This window comes from Arvicola amphibius, chromosome 7 (assembly GCF_903992535.2).
Source record: "Arvicola amphibius chromosome 7, mArvAmp1.2, whole genome shotgun sequence".
NCBI classification, from domain to species: domain Eukaryota; kingdom Metazoa; phylum Chordata; class Mammalia; order Rodentia; family Cricetidae; genus Arvicola; species Arvicola amphibius.
The window spans coordinates 25,316,022-25,331,015 of NC_052053.1; the positions used below are offsets into that span (position 1 = coordinate 25,316,022).

At 39.2% G+C, this 14,994-nt stretch overlaps 1 non-coding gene across 1 annotated transcript; it reads right to left on the bottom strand.

Annotated features, from left to right (window-relative positions):
• Positions 1-7,953: 7,953 nt before the first annotated feature.
• On the bottom strand, positions 7,954-8,109 carry LOC119820167. The gene has a single exon (XR_005286427.1). It is a non-coding gene; the product is annotated as a U1 spliceosomal RNA (small nuclear RNA).
• Between the last annotated feature and the right edge of the window lie 6,885 nt (positions 8,110-14,994).

Consider the following 14,994-nt stretch of genomic DNA (forward strand, 5'->3'; position numbering starts at 1 on the left):
CTTGTCAGGGGGAATCTGAGCGAACCCTGAAGTGATGAGTGTGTCTGTTTCACACCTGTGTCAGTACGGAGTATTTGGGGCATGTTATTGGTCCTCTTAGAGTGTTTCTTTTCTTTCTTTTATTTGTTTTTACTTTTGAATTAAATTGAATATTTACTTTTTGAAATATTTGGTTTCATTGTGGTAGATTCTTTAAAAGGGGGGGGGGTTATGTGTTTTGTTTTGTTTTTCTCTTCCAGAACTGCCTCCCCAAAGAGGAAGAGATACTGGCAAAAGACTCTGAGGACTCTTTTTTTCTTTTTTATTGAGTTATACGTCTTTCTCCACTCCTCTCTCTTCCTCCCTTCTCCCCTTCTCCCCTTTCCTGTAACCCCCACACTCCCAGTTTACTCGGGAGATCTTGTCTTTTTCTCCTTTCTATGTAGATTCATGTGTGTCTCTCTTAGGGTCCTCTTTGTTGTCTAGGTTCTTCGAGGTTGTGGACCGTCGGCTGGTTTTTCTTTGCTTTGTGTCTAAGAGTCACTTATGATTGAGTGCATATTTGTCTTTCTGGGTCTGGGTTATCTCACTCAGTATAATGTTTTCTAGCTCCATCCATTAGTTTTGCTTCTCTTTCCCTCCCTTCTCCTAGTCTGTCTCCCTTGCACATCCCAGCTTTCACATCAATGATGTCCCTTTGTTGTGCCCACCCCACCCCGCTTCCTCAATACCTTTCGCTCCTCTCCTGGCCTCCTATCTAGTCTCATAGCCTATATTCTCTTTTACACCCCTTTACCTACTTACGCACAAGTGCTAAAGTTATGATCTAGGATTTATATAAAAACTCTTCCTCTGCTGTCTGATGGATAAATATTGAAATACACAGAGATATAGAATATTCTCCCAAGCTATGAAATTGTCTTTCGGAGTTGTTTAAAAACATAAAACATTAATCGATAAATTATATATATATATATATATATATATATATATATATATATATACCCCTTACACAATTTCTATTATAATATCATGTATTGTAATTGTTTAATAACCACTCTTTAAGAAAACTCAATTTCCATTTTGGCAAATAGCACACTAATATTTTGAAATTGCTGCTTCTGGTCTGCTTCCATGTCAGCATTTTCTCCCCTTTTATTTTCTGGAAGTGAGTAGTAAATCAGTAACAAGTAAAAATTTGGCCACCACCTGCCAGAATTTTCCTTGCACAACACATAGATTCAAAAGAGATGGGAAAAAAAATCAAGGCTAATAAGATTATCACAATAGTTATTTATTTATTTTTTGTATATATGTATCTAAATCTGTGCCTTTCTTCACTGAGCAGAAGATTGTAATCATTGCCAAAGTCTCAGGTTTTTGCTTCTCTGCACAAAAGCGAAGTCAGTGGTGTGTGCAGTTGAATGCGTTCCAGACAGCAATGGCATAGCATTAGCATAAGAGCGACAGCAAGGAGAAACACAGGCAAACAAAACCTCGCATACAAATGAAGGAAGAAAAGGGTTCTCCATGGAAGGGAAAACTGTTTGAAACAGGTATGTTTCCATTATCATATGAGAACCTGAGTTGTCGAAGCCTCAAAGTTTTAGGAAATTGATAACTGAGAAATATGGCTCCACCCATCCCTAAGTCACACTGCGTAACTTCCTCGGACTCTTCAGCATTCAATTGACCAAGGCTAAAATTCCTTTATTTTTTTAAGCAGTAAGAAAGGAACCCAATGAAACACAGAATCAGTATTAAAAGCAAGTGTATCAGGCATAAACATGCGTGTGTATCTATGCCTGTCTCCATGTACTGACAAACACACACACACACACACACACACACACACACACACAAAAGCGGTTTCTCAGAGGCCAAGGCTGAGCTAGTTTTGCTAGATTTGCTCTTCCTGTGGCCGCTGACTGCGCGTCCATCATTCCAAGATGGAATAATCTTCTATCTTGTGGCTCTCCGATGTCCAGGAGTCTAATTGTCATCTGTATCCTGTAAGCAAAGAGTTTGAAGAGCAAGGGGGAGCTTTTGTAGGGGTCTGTGGACACTGGCACTTCTAGAAAGTAGGCATCACTCTCGTTCCATTGGCTAGGATGAACTCACGTGTCCACGCCCAGCTACAAGACAAGCTGGAAAATGTAGACGAGCAGTGTCTCCCAGAGGAGGAGGTGACAGATTTATGGTGAATAACTAACAATATCTACTATATCTGAGCTTTCAGTACCCTATCCCTATGGCAATTTCCTTCAGCATGGGAAGCTATATTTTTCCAATAGAAGATACACTGCTAGGAAATCAAATATGAGTCATGCTACTTACAGATGCTTTAGAGCCGTCACAAGTCTTGACAATCTTCGTGATGTGAAGCTCCATGGCACTATCCTTAGACTTGTAAATATTGCAAGTTTGACTGTATATATGTGGGTATGATTTAACAGATTACACAGAAAAAGATCTATTGCATTCATAAACACTGGCGATTCTTAAATATCACTTATACAGGATTCCTTTCCTGAATAATATTAAAGAAGGAACTGGAATTTGTTTTTGAAATTCGTTTCTGAGTTATTTGTCTGTATTTCCAGCAAATAAGCAAAGACTAGGAAAACATCCCTCATGCCACACAAAAACCATAAAAGAAAGCTTTTCTTCAAATGCCATTTGGAGTTTATGATGGAACTTTAACCTGAAATTAGAAATTAGTAATATTTTCTCAGTGTGAGCATGACCCACTTTAATCAACCATAAAAGAAATGTTTATGAAGTCAGAATGCTTTTATTCTAGTACATTCCCCTTCAGCTAATTAGACTTTGTTTCTGAATCCATGACGTGAGCTCTGAACATTCTAAACTATTCATAAAATATATTTAAAGAACAGATTGAGGTTTCATTATTTATAACTCAGTCAAGATACCCAACTGGCTAAATTGTAAATCTGCTGATACACTAGCTTTTCTTACCACTCTTCAAGTTGCTGCTACTAGTTTCTAATTTATGTGCAAATTGAATTTGCCTAATGCTTATCGTAAGCTTTTTTTCTCTGCCCCCTTTAGCGATTTCTATACATTATGGCTTAAAGCACCTTTCTCCCTCATCTTACAAAGAGATGGTTCACCAAATAGATTTGTTCATTTTCTTTGTGTTTTATGTTTTACTCTTCGGATACCCCATCTAGAGACCGGAACCACCTCCTCTTACCATGAACTAAATAGTCATGAGGAAAGAAAGATTCCAGTGTGCTAACCAGATTTAAGTCATGGAGGACAATGCATTTGACAAATCAGGAATTCAGGGTTCCGTTTGCCCTATTAGTTCCAACTTTCTCGGTGTAGCATTCTGTCTCACGGCATCCACTTACATTCTCTAGCAGGAATATAAGTAATTTTCTAGGATGGAGTTGCCTGATTTCTTTATGTCTTCATGTTTTCTCCTTTTTTTCCCTTGTGTGCATTTGTGTGTGTGTGTGTGTGTGTGTGTGTGTTTGTGTGTGTGTTTGTGTGTGTGTGTGTGTGCATGCGCGCAGCAATACACACATGAACAGAGACTTAGGAGAGGTTGCCTGACTTCCTGCCTATCACTACCTCAACCCTGTGTCCACCCTCCTATGGACTGGGCTGTTTACAGTTACCTTTGCTTTTATATGAAGGCAGGGACTGAGCAACTGAGGAATCTCTGCAGCTAGTAGTTTGGTAATAGAAACACAGTGTAGCCAAGGCTGACCTCAAGCTAACAGCACAGTTGTTCCAGCTTCCCCAGTGTGGTCATTACAGATGGCACTATTGTACCCACCTCTGTGTTTTTTATTCTTGCTAGTATTTAGCGCCTTAGGTTTTGGGAATCAAAGAAAAATAAGTCATTCTAGAAGAGTAGCCAGTTCCGCAGACAAAACAAAAGTATAAAGACTCTTCTAGCAGCGTCTCTGTATCTTCAGAATCTTGTGAAACACTACAGTCATAGATGGGATACTTAAATTGATGGAAAGCCTCAAAACATGTCACAAATCTTTTCCAAGGTGTCACTTATACTGGATAACAATTTTGCAGGACTGTAGACAAGTTTTAATTGTATTTGCTTGGCAACTATTGAATTCTGTTGGTGTTTAAATAGACTGCCCCGACCATATTCTCTTACATATTCACTAAGAAATTTTAAGAGGAATTCCAGTAAACATGGAAGTCATTTTTTGGCCTGGGCCACCCACCTAACAGAGAAATGAACCTTAGATAGTGCTGAGCACCATGAGTGTATGTTTGTTCTATTCCAGTCGTTGTGAATTTCAGGCCTGTTCGTGATTATTGTTTAACCTGCTCTAAGACAACTTCCTAACTTCTCCCCCTTACACCTTTGCTTTCATAGCATCCTTGTTCAAGCCACCCGAAGCAGCTAGCGGGAAAGGTCGTCCTCACCTGGTCACTGTACACACGCTTCTTCCACCGCCTCAGCCAAAGTCTCCTGAGCAACTGTCTGGTTCCTGCAGTTCCCAGATCCTCCAGTCAGTGGAAGGGGCACGCCTTTCTTCCATTCTCTGTCTTATGCAGGGCTAGGAGGAGGACACCTAGAAGCATAGCTTCTGTCCCTGGTTGTGGTACCATGACCATCCTTAAACTCTGCACTCGGCTGTCCTACACCTGTCCTGTATAGGGTTGCAAGGCTGCCATGGTGAACCCCAGACAGTATCAGCTTTAAATGAGGTTCACATTCCTGTTCTTTGGTGAACTAGTGACAGGAGGTCACCTATAAGGACAAGGAGTTGTCTGAGGGACAGAAGTCAATGCGGTTTGAATAAACACACCGAGTCAGAGCACCACTCTTTGCCTTTTCTCATATATTCAGCCAGGTAAGGTTATTTTATCATATAAACTATGGAAATTCACCCTCAAAACTCACATCCAACTTAACTGAAAATGGCATGCTTCCGTCTGTGACCAAGAACAAGAGTCCCAGCCACCGTTTCCGTTCAACATCACATTAGATATCTTAGCTTATGAAATAAGAAAGGGAAACAAAAACTATAAGCATTGGAATGCTAAATAAAACTGTCTTTGCAAAGTGATATGGCAGAATAAATGACAAAGAAATAAAAACTCTCTTGGAACCAATACTCAATTGGTACAAGGTTGTAGAATACAAGGCTAACAATATGCAAAAGTCAGTTACTTTCTTATGTATCAGTGATAAACATTTGGAAGAAAACTGAAAGTAAAACACACCAACATTTACATTAATACTCTCCAAGTGAAATATGTAGTTATAAATTATAACCATAACAAAACATGGTCCACACCCTTATTAGATAAACCTCAGACTCTGTTGGGGAAAAATTCAAATAGCGAAATAAATAGAAAGATGATCATAGATAAGGATGTTCAAAGTCATTAAAGTCAAAGATTTCTAACTCAACATGTAGATTTGGTATAATTACAAAGTTCCACATTATTATTAAATGAATATTGATGAACTTTTTTACATTTTATATCGAAAAGCAAAGGATACAGAATTACTGGAATAAGAAAATGCGTCCAACTAGTTGACACTTCCCAATCCAAAGCTTTCTATAGAACCACTGTACTCAAGAAGATGAAAAATAGGCAAATAACAGGTTAGTGGAATAGAAAGGAGAACACAAATTTCAATGAATCTTTGGTGAAGAAACAGCCAGTAGAAAAAGACTTGTTTCTTCAACAAGGTGTACTGGACTTCCGCGTTCAAGAACCTGCATCTAGACAGGACCATTAGCGCTCTCACAAAGGATGACTCCACCCCAAATGCAAAACCAAAGGAAAATGAAATCCAAAGCAGGAAAACTTCTAGATGACAGAAATAGGAGGAAATCTAAGCGACCTTGAGTTTGATAATGATATTTCAGAAATAACACCAAAAGCATGGTGCCTAGGAGCGAGAAAATTGATTAGTTGGATTTCACTAAAATTAAAAACTTCAGCTTTACCAAAGACTTGTTTAAATAATGAAAAGACAAGGCACAGACCGGGAGAAAATTTTTGCAAAACACATATCTGATAAAGGACTTAGAATCAAAATATCCAGAGAACGCTTAAAACTCAACAATAAGCAAACAATCCAATTAAAAAATGGGCAAAGGATCTGAACAGACACCTCATCAAAGATCTACAGATGGTAAATAAGCATATGAAAATATGTTCAACAGCACATATCAGTACAAAACTGCAAATTAAAACAACAATAAGATGCTACTATGTGTATTTTTAAATGTACAAGGACTTGTTTTAATCAGATATGTTAAGACACGCGGGCATGGAAATGACTACCGCAAAAAAAAGCTGTTTTTCTACTCTCAGATCCTAGAAGCAGGAGGCACATGGAACACTATGCCTGGCCACATAGGGGACACCAGGTCAGCAAGGAGCAGAGGGAACAAGGAATATATACGCAAAAACACTGGTTGTGACCTCAGCACAAAAAAAAAAAAAACAGACACTTTAAGGCAGACAGGTTTAGCAGTGACACATAGATAACAACTCTAGTAGGCTCTGGGGAACAGGAGCTGGCCTGAGTTAGCTCATACCTGGCATTGGGTGGCTTGGGGCACAGGAATATTGGCATTCAATGCGAACACTCTATAAAGAAAGTGTTCAAAAGCCAGGTAGAGGTGGGTTGTTTTCTGTTGAGTTCAAGGCCAGCCTGGTGTACAGAGCAAGTTACAGGACAGCCAGGGTTACACAGAGAAACCCTGTCTCAAAACGGGGGGGGGGGGGGGGGGGGAGGAAGGAGGGAGGAAAGGAGGAAGAAAGTCTCATTGGGAAAGAAAGTTGCTAGTTGTCTAGGTTTCAGCCAGCCTTTGAATGAGTATTCTTCCTAATCAGCAAGGGCCTGAATATCAAAACAAATGTAAATTACAGAAAAGGAAAAAGAAAATTGGTCCAAGACACATATAAGAATAACCACAGTCAATGCTGGCAAGAATGTGGTACAAGATTAGCTCATTTGTTGGAGGACCACAAAGGTTTACAGGCACTTTGGATGAGAGTGTGAAAGTTTGAAACACTGAACATAGGTTCTTCCTATTGACGCCAATGAATTGGATGTTTATGTCCATACAATGTCTTGCACATGAATATCTTTAGGGCAGTGTTTGTCAAAAGTTTGAAACAAACAAGATGCCTTTCAAAGACTAACTTGATAAAACAAATTGTGATACAGCTATAAAGTGGACCATCATTATTTATTGATAAGAGACGTGCTATGGGGCCACAATAAAATGTAGAGAAATCCTTTAAATGTATTTTCCAAAGTGACAGAAGCTATTCTGGAAAGGCTACTTCATATATGATTGCACTCTATGACATTTGAAAAATGGCAAAACTATAGAGACAGCTAATAATCAGTGATTGCCAGAGATTTGGAGGTGGAGAGGAAAGGAATAAATAAGTAGGACTTACAGTACCTCTAATGCAGTGAAATTAGTAAATTCTCAATAGCATGATAATTATACATATTCTTTGCATTTGTCAAAATGAGTGGAATTGTACAAAGCAAAGAGTAAGTCCTGATATAAATAATGATCTTCAGTTACAATAGTTTATCATAGTAGATTCAATAAATATAATAAATATACCACATTAATACTAGATATCAATAATGAGGAAAACTATATAAGTCTACTACACTTTCCTTTTTCCTTCATAATTTTTTATAGGGGGAGGTTCAAGACAGGGTTTCTCTGTGTATCCCTTTCTGACATGGAACTTGCTCCATAGTCCATGTTGGCCTCAAACTCAAGATCTGCCTGCCTCACAGATCTCTGTGAGTTCGAGACCAGCCTGGTCTCCAGGACAGGCTCTAAAGCTGCAAAGAAACCCAGTCTCGAAGAACCAAAAAAAAAAAAAAAAAAAAAAAAAAAGATCCGCCTGCCTCTGCCTCTAGAATACTAGGATTAAAAGTGTGTGCCACCATGCCCCGCCACTTCATCTTTTTAATCGAAGGTAACATGAGCTCAACCCCAGTCCACCATAAATTATGTAGTCAAGTTTTCCAGTTCACTGCAAGAGTCATCATATCCAAGTGCAATAGATGAGCCTAGCCCTGGGAAAACCACCTTCTTGATCATAATATCTCTGCCATCAGGTATGTATCCCCTTATACTATCTGGATGATTTTTTTTTATACTTAGCATTGCTCAGAGCTGGATACCATAGCATGTACCTGTAGTTGTAGGTATTCAGAAGGCATTCAGCACCCCAAGACCAGCCTGGGCAACATGCAAAGACACCATCAAAAGAAGAGAAAAGGGGTGTTTTAACAACACCAAAAAAGCATCCCCTAGAAGACATTTACATTTCAAAGAGCTGACAGAAAGTACATATTCCAAATAGTCAGGAAACAATATCAAATTAATAAGGATAAAAAAATTTAAAGAGAAAGATAAACAAGAAACACAGAGAAAAGAATCCCAAAAGGTCAATCTATATTGAGTTCAACTGCGGTACTCAAAACAAAACGGACTTTGTTTTCATTGCTCAGACGATACAGATTAGATGATCTCAAGGACAGGACATTGTGGAGCATTAAGTAGTCATTTGGATTTGAGCATTGTGAGATGTGGTTTATTGCAGCTTCTGCGCATCATTCAACACATCAACTACCTCCCTTGAAGACACCCAAGAGAAATGCTTGAACAGGTACAAAATGAGATGCACACAAAAGGTTTTGTGACAACATAGAGTTGGTAATATTGAAAATAAGGAATTAGCTAAGAATACCAAATAAAATACAGACAGTGTAATGTAACAAAGGGTTGTCACTAAGCAAAGAGCTCATTCATTCGTATTGTAAATATGAAGAAACCCCAGAAAAACACTGAATGGAAAAAAAAACTATAAATGTATTTTTGAAAAGGCAAGTGTTTAAGATGCAATTACCTGGTAAAACATGGGTACAAATGATAAATAACAGGTTTGGTGGAGCAGATTCCTCTAAGATGAAAAAGAGAGGGGGTTGACAGGGATTCTAAAAAGACATATTTACTTGTTAAAAGGAAACTAGCGAGCACACTGGGAAACCCGAAGCTGACTAAAAGAGGACTGTTTTGCTCCCTTGTTGTATGCTTTTCTGTGCATTTGATGTACTTCACTTTAATTAGTGATCAGATAACAACTCAGCTCCTCGTTGTTTATCTTAGAGATGATAAAGAGACAGCAAGTGAAGGACGTTCGTGGGGACAGTAAGCCCATAATAATATAATGAGCCCAGTGGCCTGCGCTCAGGAGACAGTGATGAGAGCTCTCCTGTCACAAACACATGGCAGAAGCAATGTTCCCTAAAATTAGCAGCAGTGACAAGGTCAGAAACCCTTACACCCTAACTGTCCCCAGCAAGGCAAGCTGTCCCAAATCACTACTTGTGATGTTCTGATGGGAATGGGGGCCTTCTGCCTCTAAGGACTCCCTCTGTTCTCAGAAAACACTGTCAACTGAGCCTTCACTACTAACAAAGCCCAAGAGGAGCCAGAAGGCTTTGTCTTCGCCCACCCTTCCAACACAGATGAAGCTCCTCTGGTGTTAAATAGGCTCCTGGGCTGCACATTTGCACTGCGCTGGGAGGGAAGTAAGCGGAGGATACTGTCTGTAATTATGAAGGGAGTGAGGATATTGTGATGCGGACAGCTTGGGACAAAATAAATTGATTGAGGAAGCAGATACTTGACACAGCTTAGGGTAGAGAGATTAAGATTTAGAGGGTATTTGGCTTCTCTCCAAAGATATAACCCATTTATGTCTAAAGGGGAGGGAAGGATGTCTTACTTGGAGATCAAGCTGAAATAGAAAATGAGGCAAAAGCGAGAACTTGCAGAAAGATCAGGCTTCTGAATTGACCTACATGAGGATCACAGAATAAAGCTTCGCTAAAGGTGGGGAAAGAGGAGGCTGCAAAACTGAGCCTGAAGTGGAATCCCGACTTCAGTTACTACATGTGGGTAATTCATTCATTGCATCTCTATCGTGAGGACTGGAGCTAGATCAGTATCTCTTGTGTATGGTCCTTAACACTTGCACTGGAGTGATGTAGGAAGAATCAGAACACAGAGCAATTCCTGGACTAGACTAGGGTATACAAGCCAGAGTGAAAGATGCATTTAACATCTTCTCTGTAAACCGGAGTGTTTAGTTTAAGATCCAATACTGAGAATATTAAATCTTTTTCTGTTTTACATTATTTTAGTGTGTGTGTGTTTGTGTGCGTGTGTATGTGGTATGTATGTGTGTCTGTCTCTCTGTCTGCGCATCTGTGTTTATACCCCATGTGTGCAGGAACATCGGAAGTCAAAAGACGACATCATATCCCCAGAAGCTGGAGTTTCTACATTTATGAGCTGCCATGTAACTGCTAGAAACCAAACATGGGTCCTGTGTGAGAGTAGTAAGCATTCTCTCCAGCCGCATGTACAAAGTTTTAAATGCCTTGGCTCGGGCAGTCTTTGGTAATTGAACTTGACTCCTTCTGACAATCATTCTAGAATTAATGGCATTTTCCGAAATGTGTAAGAGAATGAGAGGAGTAATTTATTTCCTTCGGATGTTGATGTAATTTTCTAAAGAATGTAATATGGTCTCTTCTTTGAGTAAAAAGCTGTCCATTTTTCCTGCTATAGAAAGCACTCTATATGTTGATGAAGATGGGGACAAATGAATACTTTGGAAACATGACCATTTATTTTCCTGGAGAGGAGCAAGAAGGGGTCCTGATAACAGCTCTCAGAAAAGATAAGGCAGGATTTTCGTAGAAATACCAAGCATTTACATCTTCCACTGGCTCCGTCCTTGTTCATCTGCAATATTGCACTGTTGATTCTGGTTCGGTTTCTATAAATTTGCTTTCTATTCCTTTTCTCTCTTCAAATATTTGCTGAATCCTCTAAATACCAGGACTTTTGCTTCATGCTTGGGGTGCTAAGATGATAAAACACACCACTCCTGTCTCAAAGAACTCACGAGATGGGGGCACATATAGTGTACTCTGTGGTAGCACTCTGGGGTTTGTAGACAGGTATGAATAAAGTAACAATATCACAGAAAGGAAGCCACGTGTTTCATTGGCGGAGTCAAGAGTCTTTCTACCACCTAGGGTCTGCTGGACCTGAGACAAGCTAAAGGAAAAACACAAACAGAGAAGTCAAGGCTCATGAACATCATGCAGGAAGCATAGAGGCCTAAGCAAGCGCACTAAGATTCATAGCAGTGCTTTCTGATTGGGAAGTGATGCTTTGATATTTGGTTTAGGGAGAAAGTGGAATGTGAGTATAGATAAGTAAATCTGCACTCTAATTAGAAAAATCGTACAGGCTGGGGATGTAGCTGGGTTGTGTACATGAGGTCCCTATGGTCAATGACCAGTGCCAGGATCTTCAAAAGGAAAAAAGAAAGGGCTAGAAAGGCTTGAAGGTGCTTAAGGTTACCATGGTTTTTAATTTACTGAGATGGCACTGGTGTGAAGTGTTGGTTATATGTCCCACCCTTTGAAAAAGAACAGTCTCTGGAACAAATAGGAAAAGCAGAGAGAAGGATGGAAACACAAAGCCAGTGGTAAGTCAGTCATGAGCCCAGTAGAGGAACCCAGGGGTCACTAGCTTCAGGAAGTGAGCAGCTGCAGTAATGGGAAGAGAGGTTAGAGGCTTTTCCAGAAGCGGAACTCAGAGGGCTTAGAATCAATCACCCGTGAGGGAAGAAGAGGACGAGCTAGAGTCTGTTAAAGATGTATCTGCGGCTTCTAGGTTTGTTGGTAAATGGGGCGAAAGCACAGATCAGCTAAGATGGGGCAGCAGCATGCGGTGGTTGAATGAGTGTTGGCATGAGTATGAGTGCTGGGCTGCCCTAGAGATCTGCACAGCATGACGCTGTGGACATGGCCATCGAGACGTGGAGACAGATGCATAGAATTAATACCTGAAACCTTCGTAATACATAGCACCACCCTGGGAAAGCCAGAATGTGATGGATAATCAGAGAGAAGAATCTAGAGACTTAAGGGTGTCTGTATACATCCCATGTTCCCCACTGCTAACCATGCTGATAGATAAGTTATTATGGGACAGGGGAGGAGAAAGAACATCTAGTGACCATCGCTAAAAGCTCTGTAGTGATATCTGTACAGAAAAGACATCTACTAAATTACCAGTTCTTTCTTCCTTCCTTTCTTTCTTTTTTTTTTTTTTATTGATTATTTGGGATCTCACATCATGTGCCTTGATCATGCTCACCGGCTAGTCTTCCCACATCCACCCCATTTCCCTCGTGACCTCCCCCGCCCCCACCCTGAAAAAGTCCATTTTGTACATGGTCACACACCTACTGCTCAGTGCCCCCCAAAGGAGGATGAGTCTTTCTCTGCCTAAAACCACCCCAGAAGCCATCGGCGGAGGAGAGCCAGTGGCCACAGCAGGGCGAGGCTAGTTCTCCCTTGCTCACCTCACCGGTTCTTAAAGACAGCAATTGATGGTAACGTTTTTTTTCTTCAGATAAGTAATTTGCTAACAAGATACATTTTATTAAAGTACGTAGTGCCCATATAATGATGGTGTTGTTCCTATCCAATTCACAGTAAAAGAACAAGAAATGGATGGCATTTGGATTAATGTAAAAATAGATACACTATAATATTTTAGGAGCACCGATTAAATCTTACATAGGTTTTCACAATGTGAAGTTAAGAAATATTCATAGAAAATGAAAAGAAACATATAAAGAAGGGAAATACTCAGAAATAAATCAAATGAACAAGTTGTATATTACTATTCTTTCAATAGCTTTCATTATTTTCTTGCTAAAATTGATAGAGTGGAGAGGAGGGCAAAATCAAGAGAGTAGAAAGTTGTAGCTAAAGTGGCACTTGTTCATTTCTTGGCCGCCCAGACTTGCAAGTTAACCACACAGAAACCGTATTAATTAAATCACTGCTTGTCCTAATAGCTCTAACTTCTTATTGGCTAGCTTTTACATCTTAATTTAACCCATTTCCATTATTTTATATTTTACCACAAGGCTTGTGGCCTTCTAGCAAGGTTCCAGCACATCTGTCTGCAGTGGCAGCTCCATGGCTTCTCCCTGACTCTGCCTCCTTTCTTCCAGCATTCAGTCTAGTTTTTCCTGCCTAGCTCTACTCTACCCTATTACAAGCCTAAGATAGTTTCTTTATTAACCAGTGCTATTCACAGCATACAGAGGGGAATCCCACATCACCTCCCCTTTTCTCTTTAAATAAAAAGGAAGCTTTTAACTTTAATATAGTAAAATTACATATAACAAAATAGGTATCAAGCAAGAATTACAGTTAAAATGTTTATATTTACTTTATCTTTTATCATAGCTCAGAAAAACTATAACTGTAACTGTTTATTCTTCAACTCCATCAAAGACTCCAGAAGTATATAATATTACCTAAGTAAACAGGAAATGCATTGTAAGCAACTCCCAAAACTCTAGAATTAACAGATATCTCACTGCCTAGACAATCACCCAAAGTTCTTCTGTAATGTTTCAGCATCTATATTCAGCCTACAGGCCAATAGTATCTGACAGACTTTTCCATGAAGCAGGAAATTTCAAAGACAGTTCTGCCTATTTTGGCAGTTTATTAATCACTTCCGTCTGTGTCCTGCAGAATGTCTCGCAGGTTCTTTCACGAAGCAGGAACCCTGAAGGACGGTCTCACCTTTAGGCAGGCTAAGCAGTCCTGCATGTCCAGTTTACACAGCATAACATCAAGCAGTCCAGGCAAGAGCAGTTTCTTGCCCAAATGGCTAGCAAACTCCATAAGGAGCCTCTTTGATGCCCATCATCCTCTTGAAGTAGCTTGGTGCTACCAGGAACAGAGGAGTCTCAATGGCATGAAAAGTCCTAAGTTCTTAAAACATTTTAAATGCCATATTCTGTAGCCTTTGAAAGGTTTGAAGAAAGCATATCCATCTGAAATACATATCTATCGATCTAGAAAATCTAACTAACATGACTAGAAGATTGACTATTATAGATGATTACTATTAACCTATATTTCTTAATTATACATTACATTTTAAATGAGCTATACAAACACAATACCTTAATCAAGAGCAGAAATATGTATATACAGTACAACAAAATTGACCTTTAATTTGTATCAATAAAGCAAGATCCATACCGATGAAAATTTCTATAGCATATTCCCGTTTAAATGTAAAAAATATTTATAAACAATCATTTAGGGAATTTGGGCATAGTTCTCTCCAAACTGATTCCTGCTTTTTCTTGAGCAAAGTAATTTTTGGGGGTGTTCAAGGCAACCTTTCAGTGGGTCTTGGTTAAAAAAAACCACATTATTCTGGAAGGATTTCACAGGTTCTCATCCTCTGTAGAAACAAAAGAAGAACCTCTTTTCCAAAGCAACATATCCTTAGACACAAATTTTTTTAGTCAAGATACCTTTCAAGTATATATGTTGGTTACTTAGCTCCTTCATAGTCAAAAAATTCAAAGAAAAAACACAATAATATACATAATCCAGACTCTCTGTGTACATTTCATCTTTATATGGCTTATTTGTTTTTCTCTATTACTTTTTAATATTTATTTTATTATCTTTACTCCTTTAATCTATGACTGTCATTACTCTGCCTCTTTAAAGACTGTGTTTTATTTATTTTATAAACCATTAACTTCTTTCTATAACTCTCTATACTCTTTTTCTTTTTCTTCCAATCCTGCATATATTTTTAACACATTGTGTCTCATTTAGAGGTCTTTTATGTCTGAGTATGTCTTATTGTGTATCTGTAATCCTTTTCTGTCCTAGAGAGCTTTTAAAATAGTAAGCAGCTTGGTTGCAGTGTCCCTGGGTGTTGCCTCCATCACTCTCTGCTTTTCAAAATGGCAGAAGTACCATTATTGCCAGCTCCGGGACTGCCAGGTAGGAGCCATGATCACCACTTTAATTCTGAGAAGGAGCATGTAGCACATAAGCCCTTTTTATCTGAGCAATAGCTAAATCTG